At 46.3% G+C, this 23,069-nt stretch overlaps 1 protein-coding gene and 1 long non-coding RNA gene across 2 annotated transcripts in view; one reads left to right on the top strand and one right to left on the bottom strand.

Moving 5' to 3' along the window:
• Positions 1–23,069, bottom strand: part of LEKR1 (leucine, glutamate and lysine rich 1) — a 1,355,278-nt gene that overhangs the window by 975,315 nt on the left and 356,894 nt on the right. The window lies entirely within an intron of this gene.
• On the top strand, positions 6,732–11,731 carry LOC138491740 (uncharacterized). The gene is made up of 2 exons (XR_011276078.1): positions 6,732–6,943; positions 11,058–11,731. It is a non-coding gene; the product is annotated as an uncharacterized lncRNA (long non-coding RNA).

The raw sequence follows: 23,069 nt of genomic DNA, 5'->3' as shown, positions 1-23,069 counted from the left end.
TGAAGAATTGAAGGAAGCAGACAGGGAGGAATTTGGGAGGTAAACACAGGAAGAGATAGAGCAAAATGCACAGAGGGAGAAATAGAGGGAACGGAGGGAAGCAGCAGAGAAGGTGCAGACAGAAGAACAGGAAAGGCAAAGAAGGAAAATGGAGGTAGGAGAAAGGGATGAGTATGTAAAGTGGCTAAATGAGAAGAACAGGAGAATGGCAAGAGAAAAGGAAGAAATTGAAAAAATGAGGAAGGAGATGAGCCAAAAGGTGAGCAGAAATATGATGTCAGAGATGTGGGGGAAAAGCGAGTGGGACAATAACTGCAGAGACAAGGGGCAGAGATGTGTTGCCAGAGATAATGAATGGAACATATGTAAGGGAGCCTGTTAAGGGAGTGAGTTGTGATCTCATACTTGAGGATGCCGAGAGTGGAGAAAGTGACAGAGAGACAGATTGGGTAGACATTGATGATGAAGAGGGGGAGAGGAGACGGCGCAAGCCCCTCAAATGGATACCACAGGATCAGGCGTAGGGGAGATAGAAGATTTGCTTGGGCCAAACTTAAGCCTATATCCACCCCTCAATCAGTACTCCCCATAAATGAAGACCATAGATCACCACATTTCTTAGGAAACTTGCCAGAATGCCAGTGACGCGTGTAGCTGAGACCTTGAAAAGGAGAACTCTCTTAGGCTCTCAATATAAACACAGATAGTACTCACAGAACTGGTCCCTTCGGAGTTCGTTTCTGTAGTATCGAAGTTTGTGGTATGCCTCCCAGAAGGCGCTGAAGAGACCAGGATAAATGGGCTCTAAGCGCCTCGTGGGCGACACCCTCGGGAAACCCTCCGGGGAATAAAACCCGATGTGCTTGGATACCAAAATACATGCAGGTCTGGTGATGAGTCCTTAGAAATGTTGGCCGAATTGTCCAGCTGAAGTAGAAAGGGAATCCGGCTCAGTGAAGCCGAGTCTCGTGAAGGAATTTCCGGAACAGGACAATCTTCTTGTCTTTGTGATGGGATCCAAGAGCAAGGAAAGGTAACGGGACGCTCAATGGGGCGAGATGACACCCTGAGCAAGGAGAAGGAACAAGGAGGCACAGCGAAGCTGAAGCACAATAGGAAGGAAAGGGGAGGAAGCGGCAAGGGATGCCGCCACGGGAAGGGAAAGGAAGATGGAATTAGCGCGGAGAAAGGGGAAGGAAGACCGTAGTGAGAAAGGCAAATTCAAAAGGTAGGAGCGTGAGCTGCTATGAAGCTGCACGGGAGTGGAGCGAGTAGCGACGCATCTACCTGGGTCTCAACGAGACCGATATAGCGTTTGGCTTGAGGAGGTCGCCATCTTGGAATAAGCTAGACCTGCCCGGAGCATTAGGAAAAATGGAACCAAATAGCCGCCATCTTGGTTTCTGTTGAAGGTAGCGAGGATGATGTAATTTCCATATCTTCCAGTATGAACGCTGGGATTTCCTAACAGTATGCCCCCCGCGGGGCCAATGGTCCGGGTTTCCAGGGATGAGTGCGATGGAATTTCCGGACCAATGCAGGAGCATGTACCTGAGAGGCCGGCTCCCAAGACCGATCAGCAGGTCCATAGGCCTTCCAATCGATAAGATACTGTAGAGTTCCTCGGTGATACCTGGAGTCACAGATGGCCACGACTTCAAATTCAGGTCCAGCAGGAGAGAGTATTGGTGGAGGAGGGGCATTTTGATTTCTGTGGAATCTGTCCGGAACGTGGCTCTTGAGTTGAGACACATGAAAAACGTTATGAATTCTGTTCCAGGTTTGGGGCAGTTGGATGCGATAAGCCACCTTACCAATGTTATTGAGAATGGTAAATGGCCCAAAGTAGCGAGGAGAAAGTTTAGTAGGTATTAAATGTTTGGGAAGGAATTTTGAGGCTAACCAAACCAGGTCGCCTACTTGATAACTGGATTCCTGTGATCGTTTCTTGTCTGCTTGCTGTTTGGCTTTAGCTCTGGCCTCCGAAAGAGACGAAAGGGCTGTTGCGTGTGCAGTTTGGATGTCCGCAGCCAGGGAATTCGACAGAAGGGATCTTGGTAGATGATGGCACTGTGGTCGGGAAAACAGAAGGATGAAATCCGTAGGAGCAGAAGAAAGGGGACATTTGTATGGCGGAATGATGGGCGTTATTATACGCAAATTCCGCGTAAGGCAGTAGGGTACTCCAGTTATCTTGTGAGGCTGATATGAAACATCGGAGGTATTGTTCCAATGACTGGTTAAGCCTTTCAGTCTGGCCGTTAGATTGGGGATGGTAACCAGAAGTTAGACTGCGTTGTATTCCCAAAGACTGGCATACATATTTCCAGAAAGCGGATATATATTGTGGTCCTCTGTCGGACAAAATACTTTTTGGTAGTCCGTGCAGACGGAAGATGGTATGCAGGAAGTATTGAGCCATTTGAGCCGCAGAAGGTACTTTAGCCATAGGTATGAAATGGGCTAATTTGGTCAAAGAATCAATGGTCACCATGATGGTGGTGTGTTGGGAGGAAGGAGGGAGCTCAACTATGAAATCCGTTAAGATCCTTTCCCAAGGTTGAGTAGGTAGCATTGGTTGAACGAGTTTTCCCATGGGTAATCTCCTGGGGTTTTTGGATTGGAGACAAGTTATGCATGAGGCGACATATTCTTTGACATCCTTCCGTACTTCAGGCCACCAGAAATAACGGGCAATTAGTTCTTGTGTGGTGGGAATGCCTCTGTGTCCAGCCGTCTTGTGATCATGACAAAGATGTAGGATTTTCATTCTGAGGTCATGATTTGGGATGAACAACTGCTCATGGAAGTAGTATAAGCCTTCCTCCTGAGTGAAGTTGTAAAGTTCCACATCTTGCGGAGAAACGTCTTTGCTTTGTTTTTGGACTTCACGTAACAAGGATGCCACGAAATAAATAAATGGCGTTTGGGGAAACATCCTCTCTGTTTTGGCTGGAATGTCTATTTCGCCGGAACTGCGAGACAAGGCATCAGCGATATGGTTGCTTGTCCCAGGAATGTACGTAACAATCATATCGTACGAAGAGAAGAAATATGCCCAACGGGCTTGCCCACTGTTCTGGCATTCAAAGTTCTGGAAAGTTCTCAGATTCCGGTGGTCTGTCCTGATCAGAATAGGATGTTTTGCCCCTAGTAGAAGGTGTCTCCATTCTTGACATGACCTTTTGACAGCCAAGAGTTCCTTTTCCAACACCGTGTAGTTACACTCAGAAGGTGTAAGAGTTTTGGACATGTATGCAACAGGATGTTCTAGACCTTTGGGGGACTTCTGTTTGAGTACTCCACCAATGGCCGAAGATGAGGCATCCGTTTCCAAAATGAAAGGCTGAGACTGATCGGGAAGTCTCAATATGGGAGCAGATGAAAAGGCGTTTTTTAGGAATTCAAAGGCTTGTTGAGCTTCCTCGGTCCAATTGAACCGAATCCCTTTTTTGATAAGGGAAGTAAGAGGTTTGATGATCAGAGAAAATCTTGGAATGAATTTCCTGTAAAAATTGGAAAACCCTAGAAACCTCTGGATATCCTTACTGTTCTGAGGTATCTTCCATAGCAGTATGGCTTCGACTTTTCTTGGGTCCATGGCTGCTCCGTCAACAGAAAGGATGTATCCTAGATAAGGTATAGAGGACTGATGGAAACAACATTTCTCAAGCTTGGCATACAAGTGATTATTTTGTAATCGTCTGAGGACCTCCGACACGTGTTGCACGTGTTCTGTTTGGTTTTTTGAAAAAATAAGAATGTCATCCAAATAAACGATAAGGGAATGTAGGAGCAGATCAGAGAAGAGGTGATCAACAAATCTTTGAAAAACCGATGGGGCATTGGCTAACCCGAAAGGCATCACCCTGTATTCATAATGTCCGAAGGGTGAGCGGAATGCAGTCTTCCACTCATCTCCTTGTTTTATTCTGATAATGTGGTACGCTCCTCGCAAGTCCAATTTAGTGAATATGGATGCTCCTCTGACTGCTTCCAGAATGTCTTGTATAAGTGGTAAGGGGTATTTATCCTTACGAGTTACTTGATTTAAACCCCTGTAATCTATACAAGGTCGTAACTCCTTACAATCTTTTTTGGGAATAAAAAATAAAGATGCCCCAGCAGGACTTTTGGACTCCGTGGTAAGACCATGACGAAGATTGGTTTGTAGATACTCCTTCAAGGCCTCTTTTTGGGTTGCCATCAAATTTGCCCATCGGCAAGGGTCCCGGGGGAAGTTCATTCCGTGGGATAACCCTTTGGCGTAAGACATTATTTTCATTTCTCAGTGTCTGTACTTCGGTATTGAGAGTCTGAACCGCGGTTATCAGTTGCTGGACTTGTTGATCCATGGCGTCGCTATCTCTTAGGCTCTCAATATAAACACAGATAGTACTCACAGAACTGGTCCCTTCGGAGTTCGTTTCTGTAGTATCGAAGTTTGTGGTATGCCTCCCAGAAGGCGCTGAAGAGACCAGGATAAATGGGCTCTAAGCGCCTCGTGGGTGACACCCTCGGGAAACCCTGCGGGGAATAAAACCTGATGTGCTTGGATACCAAAATACGAGCTGGTCTGGTGATGAGTCCTTAGAAATGTTGGCCGAATTGTCCAGCTGAAGTAGAAAGGGAATCCGGCTCCGTGAAGCCGAGTCTCGTGAAGGAATGTCCGGAACAGGACAATCTTCTTGTCTTCTAGATGGGATCCAAGAGCAAGGAAAGGTAACAGGACGCTCAATGGGGCGAACGACACCCTGAGCAAGGAGAAAGAAGCACAATAGGAAGGAAAGGGGAGGAAGCGGCAAGGGATGCCGCCACGGGAAGGGAAAGGAAGATGGAATTAGCGAGGAGAAAGGGGAAGGAAGACCGTAGTCAGAAAGACAAATTCGAAAGGTAGGAGCGTGAGCTGCTATGAAGCTGCACGGGAGTGGAGCGAGTAGCGACGCACCTACCTGGGTCTCAACGAGACCGATATAGCGTTTGGCTTGAGGAGGTCGCCATCTTGGAATAAGCTAGACCTGCCCGGAGCATTAGGAAAAACGGAACCAAATAGCCACCATCTTGGTTTCTGTTGAAGGTAGCGAGGATGATGTAATTTCCATATCTTCCAGTATGAACGCTGGGATTTCCTAACAAACTCTCACAGCATCACCTTTGCGCAAGAAAGGGATAACACAATTCCCACTGCTCCACAAGGGATTAGGGCAGCCGCACTATACTCCATGGAATCAGACAGACAAAAGTAACGTGATGGATAAGCTGCCATCACTCACAGCAGGGCCAGGTAGGTTGATCTACAAGCTAGAGCGAGAGACAGCTGGATAGCATTAGATATAGGTGACATGAAAAGTGTATCTGCATCCATATTGTGTGACCAGGCAGAGGACATGTGGAAGAGAGCAGGCTATTTTGCAGTGACAGAACATAACACCACTAACTATGACGGGTCACCATTCAATAATTGTAGAGCTAATGTATGGAAGGCACTGAGGGTGCTATTTCCAGACCAATGTGACATGAGTGCCATAATGTCATGATGCCTACCCCCGGAGCACCAGGCCAGGCCCAGCTCCCCCGGGAGCAGGCATCACGCCCCCGGATAAAAGCCCAGCGGCCCTTTATAGGGGCTCTTTGGACTCTGTCCTGGCGCCGTTGGTGCCAGGCTCATGTTGGACATCAGTCCTGGCGCCATAGGCGCCAGGCTCATAAGGGGAAGTGTTTGGTGCACTTACCTGAAGCAGACCATGCTGCACACTCACCTGATGCAGACCATGCTGCATGAAGAACCAAGCCAAATGAGGCTTAGGAGGGACTATTTTTCTGAAGGAACTATTTTGTTACTTGGGTGGGGCTGTGGAAGAATACTCACCTGGAACTTCTTCCAAGGCTATTTAAGCCACGCCCGGACAGCCACACGTGCTTCGCGTTGTTCTGCATCCCAGCAGCTGAACGCTCACCGTTTCTGCTCCTGCACCTGGACTCCAGCCAAGCCCGCCTCGAACCTGGAACACCTGTAAGGAAAGAAGAGAAGAGAAAGGTGAAAACCAAGAATTTATTCAACCTTCTTACCTGCATCCGGAATCTTCACGCCAGCATTCCTGAAGGAAGACTTCCATTTAAAAGCACTGCGTTGCTCGCTGCAGCGTCGCGCTTCACTCACCTGTTCCCGAGACGCCGCCCGGCTCCATCACGGCTCTCAGCACCGGTCGCCAAATCTCTGCACCTAGGGGAGAGAAGAAGAGACAAAAGGTGAGCAAGAGAACACAAGAGGAAAGCCGATTTTTCAGCCATTTTACTTACCGGCTTTTCTTGGTGAACCATTCCACATCTCGGGTCGGCGCCGCATCTTTGGCAGGTACCGCACCCCGGCCCCTATGGGGAAAGGACAAAAGACATTACTGGGGAATTATAAAGACATTTAGAGGGGTCGCCCTCATCACTAACTCACCTGATTTTACCACTGGCAATTTAACCCCTCAACGCATCGCCTTTGTTCTGCACCTGAAATAAAGGACAGATCACAGGTTAGGAAAAACAACATAAAAGGAGGCTCACACTTGAACTTTTGCATCTTCATACTTACGGCGTATCGCTCAGAAAAGTCAAGTGGATTTGCCAGCGCCATTCTGAAAACCAGTGAAGTAACTGGACGAACGCGCGCCCCTGCACCAGAAGCAGGATGGAGAGTTCATCCTTCCAAACCATAAGGTGAGCTTAAACCGGGGGTTTTGGAGGAAGTCAGAGAAGAACGAAGGGGGAAAGGGGGGAGCAAGCACACTATTCAGCAGACAGTTAATCCCCTTTCTCATCTGCAGAAGGATATTCCTACGGGCCAGACAAGCAAGATTTGGGGGTCCTGTTCAATCGGTGGTCCGAATTCTGCGCATCACGCTTGAAGAGGCCACAGCAACCCAGACCAGACCAGCGCCTCCGTGGGAGCCAGGTGAGCGTTACACATAATGACTAGGAAGATGGGGCCTACTGAGGACCCCGCTGCCTATATTCAAGACATTAAAGAATGTTGGCGCTTGGAAACTAAAGACCACTGGGATAAAAATATATCACTGTTTTATCATATTTTGTGTCAGGGCTTACCTGAAGAAGTACAGAGTCAGTTAAAAAAGATTGTGGGTATTGAAATGAGACCATAGCCAGAGATACAATTGACTATTGTCCATCACTGTAGGTTAAAGCACGAGAAAGGTACACAAATAAATAGAGCAAAGGTAGAAGGAAGAGGCAAAATTGGTGCAGAAGAAATTATCCAAAATGGCGCTAGGAGGAGCGGTATTGATATATATAGGAGACGGGAATAATGGGCAGGGAGCTGTCATGCCACAGCAGGGCATGGGTGGTTATTTTGCAGGAAGAGGGGAGAGTAGTTTTTACCCCAGACGAGGAAGATGATTTGTTCACAGAGGGAGAGGATTTGGAGCACCACAAGGATGGTTTGGTGGGGGACAGCCCCGCTTCATAGGACCTGGGGGCACTGGAGCAGTATGTTGGACATGTGGGAAAGTAGGACACATTTCATGAGTGTGTAGACGTAGAGGAGCAATGCAGCAAGGTGAAATGCAGTATGGGCCAAGAGGGGGGAATGGCATATCCCACACCATATGGTGCACCGCAGCAAGACTATGGTTATCATGACTAGAACATATGACTCTCTCATATCTGACTGTCTGTCCACTATTCAGTCATGGTGTGGTGCAAACGACCTATGCCTCAATGCCAGTAAGACTGAGATAGTTTACATTGGCACTCCTGCACCCGCTTTCCCACTTTCACTCTGGCCGGCCTCCCTTGGCCCTGCACCCGCACCCACTTGTGAGGCTAGAAACCTTGGGGTCATCTTTGACTCCACTCTCTCCTCTCACATTTCGGACATCTCCAAAAAATATAACTACCAGCTACACCTCCTCAGAGGTACTCTACCTTTTCTCACTTTCCCTCAGCGGCTCAGTGTCTCTAGGCTGGACTATTGCAACAGCCTCTTCCTCAACCCCCCTTCTACTGCCCTGCGCCCTATGCAACTCATCCAGAACAGAACTGCAAGACTTATCCTTGGCCTCAAGCCCAGGGACCGCATCTCTCCAGCGCTGAAATCCCTTCACTGGCTCCCTGTGGCTGCACGGATCAAGTTCAAGGTCCTCTGCATTATCCTCAAGGCTTTCTGGGGCCAGGGACCTGTCTGCCTGCAACGCTGCCTACCTAAATACTGTCCCTCACTAGCCCTCCACTCATCTACCTCCAACCTTCTGCGAGTGAGATGGTTCTCCAAGCAGAGATTTGGAGGGAGATCCTTATCCTCAGCAGGTGCCTCCCTCCGTCTTGAGCCTGATCTTCTTAAGTTCCGGAAACTCCTCAAGACCTTCTCTTCTCCGCTTCTTTCTCCCTCCTCTACCCTGCTAACCTAGTTATCTGCTCTTTCCCTCTCTACCTCTTCTTCCTTACAGCTTGCTGACTGGCCACCTGGTGTACCTCAGAGTCCCACATGCCCCAGGCACCCCCGCCAGTCCTCTCTCGCACTTGCCTCAGGGCCCTACACCCCACCCACTCTCACTGCACTTGAGAATTAACCCAAGAGAGTGGCTCTTTTTGCACTTACCCCAGTCTCCACTGACCGGTTGCACTTGGACCCCCCCAGAACGGCTGTGCACTTGCACGATCCGTACGCACAGTGCCTGAAGATCGCCTGTCTGTTCTCCCTTGTCTTCACCCCTTAATTGCACTTGTAAAACTGCAGAATCGCCGGCAGGCCCATTTGCTGTATCTCAAACTGTTAAATGTATTCACTTATTCTGCCTGTGCAGACTATTATCATCTCAGAATTTCAAGGGCTCTGAGTGACTGTTGTTTTTCCCCCATGTTCCCACTCTCCTTGAGCACTTTGAAACACTTGCCTGTGTATAGGCGCTTTATAGATAAACAACACCATACCATACCATACCTTACCAACACAATATTCACCAGATCAGACACAAGCACAGCAGGTGCAGCAACCACAAGGGCCACAGATACAGCCACAACAACCACAGCAGATGTTGACACAACAGCCACAGAATGCAGCGCAATCACAGCAAGCAGTGACACAGTGGGATACAAACATTTTGCCACAGACACCCCGGATAGGAGGAATGACAGCAGTTGGGGGGAACACTTTTACAGGGACGGGACTGAACATGTATTCCCAATAGGACAGCCAACAGAATAGCTTGATGTGCCCTATCCTATCAGTAACCACAGACCCTGAACAGGAACCGAGGTTGGAGGTATCTATAGGTGACCAGACTCTTTCATTATTAGTTGACACTTGGGGAAACAAAATCCTGTGTCAGAATGGCCAGATTTTTGTCAGGAATATTCATGGACACTGAAGGCTTTTCTGCGGCTACAAATACAGTTCCTTTCACTGACAGCTTGCCTGTGACAGTAGGAGAGCAGACGGTAGCTATCCCATTCCTGTATTCCAGGAAGACACCAATTAACATATTGGGGAAGATATCTTATGGCCAAACTCAGTATGACAATATCAGTTACAGAGGATGGCATAATATGCTCTACTTTTTTAACAAGGGGGGTCCTGGGAGTCCCTCTGCCAGACATTAGTCCTGGTTACGAGGGACTTACCCAGAGTCTTTAGCTCACTATCTTTCACAGAGAAGAAATATCCCAAACATATCAGTCTTTGTCCTGCCCTGGGGCAGTCCAGCACCGAAATGCGAGGCAATTCTCCTCTGAACAAGAGTACCAACAGAAACCCCAGACACGTGTTTCGGTCTGGTTGGACCTCATCAGTAGGGTGGATCTGTGCCTCTCTAAGAATAGTGAGCAAGGGGTCCACGTCTGGATTCCCCTAGTAACTTAGGGTGAGACCCAAAGTTACTTAAATATGCAGATTTAACAAGGGGGGTCCTGGGAGTCCCTCTGCCAGACATTAGTCCTGGTTACGAGGGACTTACCCAGAGTCTTTAGCTCAATATGCTCTACACCAGGCATACATTTCCAGACAGCAAAGGAATACATACAAGCCTTTCATGGGAAGAAAGTACATAGGGGAGTACCAGTGGATCCTGAAAGATTTTTCTATGGAGTACAAGTAATGTTAGCATGGCTTCCCCTTATTATGGGACAGCTATTGAGACTACCCACATACTTTTATTCAGAACACAGATACCTACAGATGTAACTAAAAGTTACAATTGAGCGAGGGATGGCTGTAGTGAGGGAGGATAGAGTGATTTTACATGGCACTGATGAGGAAGGGGTGAGTTGGTGCACTGTAATAGCACTTGACGCACCACACAGACTGACCCAGTTGACAGATGATGAGTTGTTTGACTACAGTGACTCTGATGATGAGTTTTTGTTTCAGATAAGTATCCATGTCAATTGAGAATAGAGTATACCGAGGTGACACAACAAATAATGCTAGCTAAAAAAGTGCCATCATTTATGGAAGAAGATTTGGCAAGGGTTACCCGGCACACTATGAACAACCAGTCCATATGATGTGGGGTTGTTAAAAGGGATTAAAGCAGTAAAAATAACATTTTAAAAAGGGGCAATTTTACCTTGAGTGAAACAGTACCAATGTCCAAAGAAGAAGATGAGGGTATTTATGAAACAATAAATGCGCTCATGAAGCAGGGAGTGATAGTGCCATCAGAATCTCCTTGTAACACGGCTGTATACATAGTGAAAAAATCTCAGGAAGGATTGTGGAGATGTATTTATTTATCTATTTATTTTACATTTATAAAGCACACAAAACTCTCGGGCATCACAGGTTAGCAAGATAAGCAAGATTGCGTGATACGCTGCATAAGGACTGGCTGTATTGCCTTCCGCTGGCTCCATTTGCCCTGCGCAATCAGCAAGGCTCAGACGATCACCTGACTCCTCACGAGTTGGTGACAGGTCGCATGATGCAGGCGCCCATTACACTGCTCACACGTGTGCATATAGATGCCCAAAGCACTGCGACTGTGTTAGGAAATGAGTTCCATGACTATTTGATATCCATGGCTAAATACCTCTCTTTCATTTGTTGACAGGAAAGGCAGGAAGGTATCACTAAAGGCACAGAAAAAAACAAAAAATGGAATTGAATACTATTGTAGTTGTCAACTTTTTTCTGTGGGTCAACATATCCAACATAAGTCGATACAATGCTGCCTCCCTGCCCAGCTACCAGGATCCTGAGGGAGAAGAGAACGAAAACAGACCCAGGACCAGAGCCCAAGTGCGTGCTGAAAAACAAATTGACGAGAAAAAGGAACTTGAGAATGCAAGAAATATAAATTAGGTTGCACCACTTGAGGAACATTGACGCTGGAACAATAAGAAAGGAGTTGATGCAGAGGACTTTTTGAATATACCACCAGCAGAGTGTTAAGGACTATTTTTCACAAGAGCATACATCTATAACAGACTATTTTCTCTACTTTTCTATCTTTGCATTTTTATTGGGACTATTTTTTATCTCCCACATTTCTATATTTTTATGTTTTTTTATCAGCATTATTTTTATATTTTTATGTTCTTTATCAATGAACCACACGATAGTGAAAGTCGTTTGAAAAAGAAAATCCATCAAATCTTTCATTATTTTCATTATCATTGGTTGCAAATGCTTTGGAAAGGGTATATACAGCTTGCCTCACTCACCATTGAAAAATAATAACCTACTATTGCCCGGTACTAAGTAAACTGTACATATGTTTTCATATCCTTTTGTTCCTGAGCTCTTTATAATACCCCTATCAATATGCCGCAGGACACATCTGCAAACAACTGACATTATGGCTATTGCAGTACTTCTGTTTTCCTTTCTCTTTTGTTGTTTTTATTTCTTATTTTATCTCACACTGCATTAGACTGATTATGATAAGATAAATTTGTCCCTATGGCATAATGTTAGTGAAGAAGTTAAAAAACAAGTAGATTTCCAGTTAGAGCAGGAAATTGTATTCTGCCCAGTTGTGGAGAAATGAAGGCTAGTAGAAGTATTGCGGATGATGAATATTACATGAAAAGGTATTTTGACAATTCCAAAAATATTGAACGAAACTCATGATATAGGTCAATGGAGAAGGTGGGGAGAGAGAGATAAAGGGAAAGCTGCTTTGTTTGCTCGCTTATCCCCTATGCCATGACAGCCTCTCAAGTATTTATACCTCACGAAGTACCAGAGCCCAGAGCACACTACATAGTACATCGCGCAGTATGCCAGACAAGAGGACAATTTCAGGGACAATCGGCCATGATGAAGTATCTCACAGGATCCGAATTCCCATATGTAGACAACTATGTAAAAAAGCCACACATAATGGAGAATATAAGAATGAAAAGTAAGGTGCTCAAGTACATACTATCAGGTCCAAATAGGGGAGATGTCGAAATAGTGGATCACCAAATATTAAGGTGTCACAGATGCCCAGTTTAATTTGATACCTTATTGTGCCGACAGAACACAATTGGAAATATAAGGGAAAGTATATTCCTCGGGAGGATGGGTTGATGGAATAATGAGATGCAAACCAGAGGCAGTATGGACTGCGCCAATAGAAGTGATAAAAAACGCAGACACAGTGTGCCATGAGGAATGTAAACAAGCTGCCAAATTTTTAACATGGGTGGAAGATTAAGCAGGACCACTACCCATAATCAAACTACAAGCACTGATGTTATGCTTTAGAAATAATGGTTCAGTAAAGCTTGGTAACAATGAAGGGTGCAAACGCACTATGCATTTACCAGGTATGAAAGTTGGCACAGCTGTACTAATGGACCGTTACTGGGCCTGCGGTACAAGAGCTTATATGCAGCTTTCACCCAACTGGGGTGGCATATGTACAATAGTGCGACTAAATGCACCAGCATTGGTAATATCACAAAGTGAGGTTGACATTGGAACTTTTCCTTCAATGGCACACAACAGGAAGAAAAGATCCCTATTCCTAACACACACAAAAATAACGAACTATTTTTCCAAGGAGGCCAAAGCTGCATTCGATGAAATCCCAGAGAGTCATACATTATTCGGTAAAAAAACAACATTCTTCACATCCTTTCTAATGCCTGGCCTGCAAGCAGAAGCAAATGCACACTGGATCCAGATGACTAGGTGGGAACTGTTACAAACTATTAATGCCACAATAAACGGCTTCAATGCAATTAAGGAGGAGTTAAGAGTGGCCAGATTGATGAACCTACAAAATAGGTATGTTCTGGACCTCCTCACAGCCATGGAGGGAGGAGTTTGCGCAAAGATAAGGCCAGGTTGCTCTACATATGACCTGCACATGATGAGGAGAATGGGACCTTTACAGAGGCCATATAATGCTTGAAAGAGCTGCGCGATAAAATGGAGGAGGAAGTGGAGGACATTGAGGACGATAGCTGGTTCAGTTATCTATTCTCCTGGATGCCTACATGGCTGACAGATGCATTCAAATTTCTGTTGCCAATTTTGGTACTGGTCCTAATGGCTTTTTGCATCTTGAGAATAGCAATAAGTCAATGTAAAAAGACTGGCAAGAAGGCACTCCAAATGACAGTAATGGTTAATGTGGGTGACATTGTACATCACTACACTCAAACTGATCACAAAGTTTACTGTCCCATGTACCCATTGGGTCAGCCAGCTAGACAACCTAGGGCATTGTTTACATGCTGAAAAGCTACCCATAATTCCAATGAGCACTGGATGAAATGTGACGCGAATGGGGATTGCTGGCTTATGACATGCAGTACAGCAGAATATGCAGCCCAAGGAGGTAACTTGTGGGGGACCATCAAAGTGTGGCTGCCCAAGGATAGCTATAATATGATGAGAGAAAAAGAAAGAGTGGTCGATTACTTGACCAGAGGGGGCACTGTAGTAGGGCAGTTGTTGACTAGAGAGCATGTTCAAGCTCTGCCCCCCCTTCCTTCCTCAGAAGAAACTAAATTATAAGATAAGAAAGGAAACATTTGAAACTGCACTTCGAATCTCTGGGAAATGCAGCTGTCAAAAAGAAGTAGGGATCAAATAAGGCATTAGCTTGCACAATTAGTTTGTTTAAAATAGAATATATTAGGTGACAGGAAGGTGTGTACACAAGATAGGGACTCCCTGCACATGTAGGGCAGAACATTGTAGGTAGAGAAGGATGCTGCTACCCACAGGAAGAGAAATAATGTGACATGCATGCACCAGGAAATCGGTAGATAGCAAAGCAAAAATGTCCTGCAGAGAATAAAAACGTCACGAGCAGTTGCCATTTTAAACTGCACAAACACAGCAAAGAATAAAGTCTGTAGCTTTAAGAAGGCCTCACAGCTAAGCACGCTTTTTGAAACAAATACATTTAATTCAGGAAAAATGCTGCAATTGGCTGGACATAGCTGCCTCAAAGGAATGTTCAAAGCCAGGACGCCAGAGGGGAGGTTTACATAACGGAACAAGATACCAGTGTCTGGGCAGCGAGCATTCAACCATTAAGATAAATCAGTTATGGCAACACAGCAGACTATTTGAAGTCCATGGGACGAATGGAGCATCTCAGGAAAATGTCCTAGTGGCGGACAGATTAATGTCTCAGCAATCGGCTAGGCGAGATAAAGAAGCAAGTGCAGCTAAAAAGACAAAAAAAGTGCTGCGACGAAATCTTAACATGGTGGAAGCGGCATGACTCATAACAATTGTTATTCATAATGTGTCAAGAACAGAATGGCGCGATTACTGTTGCAAGACAGGGAGGATCGGAAAACTTAAATGTTGGCAAGGACAAAACTCTTCTAAACTTGGAAATGACATGGCTGGGATAACATGGGCTTTCTTATTTAATTAAGAACAAGGGCCCGATATGCTTGTCCTCTCCTCCCATCTACATATACATGACACCATGCCGCCAGTTCACGTAGAGTGTGACCGCATGTTAACCGATAGGCATATGTCCTTTTCACCTCAGAAGTAATTTAGAACTTACCAATAGTATTCAAGTATGATGAGGTCATACATTTTATGGGATGTTTTATGGGTGGGACCTTAGATGGAGAGTTACCCAATCAGTAGGGTGATACATATAGATAATAGTGTAGCTTAGCAATGAGAACCAATGAGCAGTAGAGATACTTTTCCATAACTCGGGGATCATGATGACATCAGAATGACTCATTTGTATTATATAAACTGTGTTTTCTGTTCAAACAATGAAGAATTTGAGAGAGAGCTTGGCTGTTGATCTTGTCACACGCCTGGGTAACTGACACTTGTAGAATCATTGGAGAACCCACCTCCATTGATTGGTCCATTATGGCTTTTCCGCATTTCTGTTAGAGTTCTAGTCATCTTCCAATATGACCGCCGCTGGAAGGTTCATATTCCCATCCCTCCCAGCGGTCGGAGCGTTGCAACCCAGGTAGTTTTTCCTCTTTGGTTGCCTGCATGCTAAGTTTTCCTCTTTCAGCTTTCTGCCAGTTTTCCTGCTTGCTTTCATGTTACCTTTTCTTTGCTTCTCTCCTCTCGCTGCTTTCTTGCGGTACTCTGGTTCGCTCTCTGCCATCCCTCGGCTTCCCCTTCTCTTCCTCCACCTCGGCGGTCTCTCTTTCTCTCCTGTTGCTGCCTTTCTCTCTCCTCCCCTTGCACTGCAGTGCTACCCGGTGGTCCAGCTCTTTTCTCTCTCGCTGGAGTGCCTTACTTTTCTGCTTGTCCTCTCGGCCCTGTATTGTGTGTTCCTTTACACGGCCACCTTGGCTGCACAGATTCGCTCTTCCTCTCTCCCCCCCTCAAACTCTGGTGGTTCTCCGGATCTGTGCCTGTTCGCCCTGTGGGGAGTCCGTAGTAGAATCACCTATGAATTCCTAGAACCCTTTGGCATTCACCATCCAGCTTGGAATCTCACTGGATCTCTTCCTGGAACTCGGACCTTCAACTACAAGGTTTTTTTTATGCCTAAGGATGCCTTTTCCCCTATTCAGGATATACCGGAAGCGAGGTCACATGCCTGCTAGCATTACCTCGGGTCACTGTGGCTTCCTTTCGAGGTACACCATTCCTACATAAAAAAAGGACTACAGAATCCGAGGAGGAAAGAAGTTGCCTACACCAAGTTCCTCCAGTTCAGGTGAGGAGGAGGAGGGGTCCTTTGAAACAGACTCTGAACAATCCGAGATTGACAGATCTTGTTTTCTCCCCAGCTTTTGCATACTTCAAATAAAGCTGAGTTACCTTGCATTTGGCATTCCACCGTCCACTCTGTTTTGTCTCTTTATTGGCAAATACCAGTTAGAGGGCTGTACTGTTTTTGGGCCTCTGTTTTCACAACACTTTTACTACATTTGTTTAAAATGTAACTCTGTTTCAGACTTTATACTGGGATGAGTTAACTGTACATTATAATGAACCCCTTGGGTCCTCCCAGGCCTCCCGTTCTCCCGTTCTCCTTGTTACTTTCATTGCGGGAGGAGAATGACTTCCGGGGCCTTGTTCCTGCGACACACTTTTTCAGTTCACAGACCGCCAACACCTTTTCTTCAGCAGCATTGCCAGGGGTGGACTGGCCCATTGGCAATTTGGCCATATGTTGGTGTGCGCTGGGTTTACAAACTATACCTTTGGGGTGAAAATTAAAGTGTGTTGAACACACACACTTTAGCGTGTGTCTAAAAAAGAAGTTCAACTTCGTTTTCTCCGACTCCCTGCAGCAGAGCCAGAGCTGCAGTGCTGTGCCCTCTCTCGTCTGTCACAGTGCTTGTGCTGGGGGGCCCTCCTTATTACAATTGTAACACTTTGTTTCCCCAGGCTGCAGCACAGTCTGAGTACAGAGCTCTGCGCTCTCGCGACTCTCACTGTGTCTGTGGTGGGCCCAACTTGTTAAAATTGTAATCTCAGCGTCCCCATTCTTTATCCTGCTCAGCAGGCAGCATCAGCAGCCTGCCCAGGAGCATGCTGAAAACCTGAGCCCTTTCATGAAGTCAGAGTCCGTGAGGTAGAACTCCTCGCAGCAGGTGCGTACATTCTAGGCCCCTGAGAGTGTTATGGCCCTGGTAAAGTTAAGATTCATATTTTGTGAGGGCCTGAGAGTAAGGGACAGACACAAAGGTGGCATACTGATTGATAAAACGTTTCTTCAAGACGAAATAAAAGGGGTTGCAGAAAACCCTAACTAGCCCTATCTCTATTAGGGGTTTCCCTGCCTTACCAAAGCGAACTAAGGATACTGTCAGTGTCAGGATGCCCAAATTATAACCCACCGTCCTGTGTCCAAAACCTATTCCTATCCCTCATATGCTAAACTTAGGAAAAGGTGAAAGGGTAAATGTCTTTGTGAATGCCGACCTGCAGCCCAATTTTATGTTCAACACAAAGGTTCCAAGTGAAAGTGCAGTAAGGGTGCCAAAAAGGTTAAAAAAAAGTTCCACAAGGCTTAGAGTTAATTTCTCTTTCTCCCCAGTCTTTCTCGTACTCCACCAGCTTGATTTTTTATTAGTAGATCTGCTTCCCAGGACTGCGACAAGGTAAAACACCATGACTTTTTTTCCCAAGCTGTACACGTGTTGTGGGTCCCAGACCTTTTGACCATACCAGGTTCTTTAGCCAGAGCGTTGGTTCACTCTCCTGTGAAGGTCTTTTGATGCCCCCGTCCCACACAAAGTTCTTATTACCCCTGCAATATTGTTTGGGGAACCCTTACCCAATCTGGGTTCTCAATCTCTTTCAAATATTCACTCTCAGTGTTTCTTTACTCCAACCTCTCTCTGTTTCACAGCCCTGCTTTACTCCCTTGCCAGGGTGTGTGCTTGTCACTGATTTCTGTAGGGATAGTGCTGCCCCTTGTTAAAAGTTGTGGATTGCCTTTACTCCACAGGTCCGAGATCCCCTTCACTTGATTGATTATAATGGTATCTCTCCTCACTCTGTATTCACTCCATAGCTCTGGTTCACTCTCCTGCCACGGTCTACGAATGTTGTTCACATTTACAAAATTCATACTTTCCCCTATTCCTGTGCGGGTATGGTTGTCTGCACCGAGTCTCAGACCCTCTCTTCCGGGACCCTCTGCCCTGGTAAGTATTCCTGTCTTCCCTTGGGTTGGGTTCCCTATGCCTTTTGGCTTTTCTTAACCTTCCAACTGGCCACCAATGTACCTGTTGGGACTTGGCCTCGTCACTCAAGTTGTTCGCGGGTCTCCCAGGCGTCGGCCTGGCTTCTCTTCTGCAGTCTTTCACGTGCCGGTGCAGCAAGTTGCCTTTGGGTCAGTGTCGCTGGTGCAGCCCCAGTAACTGGCAGGTAAGTTTCATCATCCCTGCTCCGCCTCTTGCGTGGTCGGTAACCTGCGGGTCTGCCTCTCTGCGCTCCATCGGCTTCCAAAATGCTTGGTCGATCCTGAGCTGGGATCCAGGATGCCATCCGTCCCTTCCCGCTGGATTTGCAATGACAGGTAACCAATTACAGTAAAACAAGGACTAGAACGCATGCCGTTGTTCCTGCGGGTAATCTTCATTGCTCGCCCCCTCTTCCTCGGCACAGTACTGTCATTAGCTTCTATGTGATTGTCCTTTTCTTCAGTGGATTTTACTGGAGCAACATGACAATAGTACATTGTGGTACTGCATGAAGGGTGCAGAGAAGTGGTTTGTGTAAATGTGGGAGTGTTAAGTGGGATACTGTGTTCTCCCTCTGATGCCACTGTCCTCAATGGGGTCGTCGTCCCCCCTGAGATCCTTCCGCCGAGCACCATCCTCCAGGGGGATCATGGGGTAGCGGCCGCACCACCCTGGCCTCATGAGGAGGGGGTGCTTCACATCTAAAACAGTGACAATACCTTGGGATTCGTCATAATTTGCTGTGGAGCTCAGCTGGATTTAATAACGCCAGATGGATTTTATGGGGAAATTTTTATACTAAAGAGGTAAAATTGTAAAAGGTTGTGAGTTTGCCTTTATGCAGAGTGGTTTTAGCAGCAGAAAGTGGAAATTCTGAAACTCTTAGGTTGATTTGCATTTTCCTCCTAACACGTAAATGTTTAGTGTTTTAGTTTCAATAAATAAATAGTTTTGTTAGCTGAATTGGAAGGACGAATTGCCATTTTGTAGACACGTCATTGGTTTCCTCCTGTCAATACCTACTGTAACTACTGCCGTATGTGAGTGTGTGCGCATTTGTTTGAGTATGCAGGTGTCCGTACACATGCATGTGTCATATCACTGTACTTCAACAGGATTGCGTTGATTGAATCAATACCTGAGACATTTTTATGAACTAGCCACTTTCCTGTAAAGGCAAGCAATGACCAGTGGGGAATATGGGCTTTAGTGCCCCAACCACACAAAATTGTGGGTTATGTTGACTTGACCTCTGTCGAAAAGGGCTGTCGGTAGGTTGGACGCAGATGATAACCCGTGCCAAGTGCAGCCTGGCAATTACTTCTGTAAAACACTTCATTGTTAGCAATAACTGTGCTTTTCGCATGCATACACTTTAATGGAAATCGTGATTGGATGTTAGCACTCAGTGGAGTAACTTTACTGAAAATGTTGGGGGGGACATGACATCTGAACAAAAGGTTACCCAGCTAAATGAATGGGGACAAAATAGTGTGCCATGAAAGTCGGGGGGGACAAACACCCCTGTCCCCCCTAAAATTACACCCATGTTAGCACTTGCATGTCACAGGCGTGCTTGGAAGGATAAGAGGGGACAGGACACAACTCATCTTCACGCAGGATGCAGCAGTCCTTAAGTGTTTGGCTTCGAACCTGAAGAGAAGAGGTATGGCTGCTATTAACATTGAAGCATCAGCAGAAGAATCCAACTGAGAGACAAAAGAGTTTGGGCCTCATTACAAGTACGGCGGTGCGCTAAAAAACAGCAGTAAAACAAGGAAACTCTGTAACTGCCATATTACCGCATGGCCAAACTATTGGTTTAGTGGTGAGGTGGAGGAAAAACCTCCAGCAAAATGCTGGAGTTAATTCCACTGCCTTACTGACAAAAATCAGCAAAACCAGCAGAATTACCGCTGGTGGAATTACTCCTGGTGGTAATTCCACCAAAATCCTCATGGAGTCCTGTGGACTCCATAAAAGGGGACTGACACCACCATACTACCACTTGTGATCCAGCATTAATTCTGCCACACCAAGTGGCACTTACGGTAAATCTGTTTGGTGTTATTCCAGCATATTTACCACCAGAATACTACCAAACCTACAATGAGGCCCTTAAGTAGAAGCTTTCCATCATTTTTCACATGAGACTTAAGGGAATATTTTTATTGTGACACACATAACATAAGGAAATGTGATAAAAAGTGGTGGCTTGCTCAAATCCCTTCAAGTGTCCCATGCAGAATTGCCTCTGATATGTGGTGTAATTGAAGCTTGCACTGCACACGTGCCACAACTCTACATGGTTGAACACCCTGCCATGATGCTGCCTCTAGTGTAGATGTCATATAGGAGACATTCTTGCCCTCCTGCTTGCAGTGCTGTATACCTAATCTATGAATCCCATGTTTGCACTGTTGTTGCCTGTGCTGGACCTGTTGCGGGAGGGACGCTTGCACTGCTGTTATCCACACTGTCTCTGTTGTATGTGGGACACTTGCTCTACCTTTTCTGTGGGTGAGAACCTGCGCTGTTGTTGCGTGTGCTGGATCAAAGGTGGGAATGAAGTTTACATTGCCACTGTATCTTCTATTTGTAATGTTGGAGGGAATGCTGCTTCCTGTGCTCTACCTATTGTGTGGCATGGAAGCTTCTACTGCTAATGCTTGAGCTTGCCCCCGTCAATGAGAGAAGTGTGTAGTGCTGCTGTCTGCTTTATCTGTTCAGTTTCTGTGGAGAGAGATTTTTCTGCGGCCTTTTCTGAACCGATGGTGGCCATGAGCAAACTGGCATGCTGATTTTCTAGGGCTTTGCATGCTACCATCCTTCTGCACCATGGGCTGCACATGCAGCTCAGTAACAGGGGTCCCAGACTGTTTTCACCAGCACTGCTCACAAGGGTTTGAAAGCAGCACAAGTAGTATACTTCCAAACGTCGGAAACGGCTGGATTTCATGAATGTGGGCCACTTTTTTCTGGCTGCCACGGCTTATTTCTAGTACCAGTCCGACCCTGGGCCTTGCTCTCCTTGCGGTTTCCTGTCTTTTTAAAGTGTCACGCTCCTCGGGTGTGTGACTGTACACCCTGCAGCCTTCTCGTGCCAGTGGCATTGGTGATGTTGCCTGGACCTGCTGTCCACCTTGGATTCCCGTCCGTGAGCCATCTACTGGGCTCCTGCCCTTCCATTCTCTCGTGCTTTGCTGTAGCTCTGGCGTACTGTATTGGAAAGTTAAGCAAGTTTGAAACTTGCAGGCTTTCGGGTTTCCGTCTCCGCCAAGGTTAACATAGCTTGGGTCCTTCCCCAGTTGACATGCGTGGTTCTCTCTCTCTCTGGTTCTGCTGTCTCTTCTTGTTTGTTTTCTTTGACTAACTGGGAAAAAAGGAAAGCAAGTGATAGTGTGGAAGAGGGCAGTTGCCATTTTATGTTTTGAAGTTAATCTTTTGACCTGACCCTTTAATGCTTGAAACATCTTACTTGGGATGCAGTGTGTATCTTTACACAACGACTGTAAGCTCCCCGTTGGTCTGAATTAATATTTGTCTTTTTTTTTTTGTATTGAGTTAGAATTCGGTCTATACCAAAGGAACCTTTGAATTATGTATGGCGATCCACCTTCATAAGGGAATTTCATCCATCGAAATACTTGCAAGCTTTGGTGTTAAAAAGTATGTAGATATAAGTGTTGAGGTGCCACGTTCTTGAATTCTGCATGGTTTTAGACTGTGTCCTCATTTTTTCACTCATGCAAAAGGAAACCTCTGCTTATTTAGGCGGCCCAAGGACGGAAATGATTTTCGAGCCTTCCAAAGTGAAACTCTGCCAGGTACGCCTTGAGGTAGGAAAGGCTCTCATTCAGTCACTGATTCACATGGTTCAACTTAACCTCCACTTGCTTTCTGAAGCCACTCGCGTGGGAAAGCCTGAGTGCAGAAGGAGTCAGTCTAGTCCAAGACCTGGCCAGCAATTCATACACTAATTCCTTATCATTTGTTCTTTTTCCCAGTTCACATCCACCAGCTCATCCCACTACTTTAACCTCTAGAACATGTAACGGTCTAGTCGTCAGGGGCTCCGGACACCCCTTTCCATGTTCAACCATTTTTGGGCAGGAAGCATGCCATCAATGTTTCCTGCCAGAGTTCAGTTAATGTGTATGCCATGAATACATAAGACGTGCGACATACGGCGCCTGCTGCCTCTTTATTAATGGGCGTGTTGAGGCTGTAAGTCCTGGAGTGGGCCGCCTTTAAAAAACACCACTGGCGACGATGGTAACAACAGGTACGTGCCCGCTCCTGCACACTCATTCGCATCTATAAAGAGGAGAGCGTCCTCTGCTGCGCTTCGCCGCGTGGATAACACGGTCACACATGAGTATTGTTTGACTGCCTACCAGCACCCCGGTGTGTGCGTTCTCCTCATTTGTCACATATCCGGTGCAAGGAGCGTCTCGCTTGGCCCGGGAGCGCACTGCAGGTTGCAAAGGCTTGTGCTCAATCAGACAGGCCTCAGAGCAGGCTACAAGGCATGACACCACCCCAGCAGACACTAGCAGTGAATGGGCAGAAAATACATAATGATGTGCCTATGTGTATCTAAACTCATCACATCAAGGTGGATGAGCCCTGTTGTACTGCAAAGGACATCAGCACAAGGTAGCCTCTCCACCCAGCCATGCAAAGTGAAAGTGGCTGTTTCCAGTGTGGCTCAACCCAGTACCAGGTGAGCAACTGCCCAGAAAATGTCGGCAGAGGAGCCCTCTGCATCCGCGTCAGCCACCCCCTCCATTTTCTCGCCCATTACGCCCACCCATCATGAACGGCAGCAGGAGAGTGTTCAGCTGCAAGGAGTACCGCCCTATGAAATCACCAACACAAGCAGTCTGGGTCCCAAGTGGGCCAGATGGTTGATGGACTTTTACATATATGTAGACGCCCTGGGAGTACGAGACCAACAAAGACTGAGATGTTTC

This window comes from Ambystoma mexicanum, chromosome 10, assembly GCF_040938575.1.
Source record: "Ambystoma mexicanum isolate Mex_15411 chromosome 10, UKY_AmexF1_1, whole genome shotgun sequence".
In the NCBI taxonomy this organism is placed as follows: Eukaryota; Metazoa; Chordata; class Amphibia; order Caudata; family Ambystomatidae; genus Ambystoma; species Ambystoma mexicanum.
The sequence above is the reverse complement of the archived record's forward strand: the minus strand, read 5'-3'. Positions and strand labels throughout refer to the sequence as shown.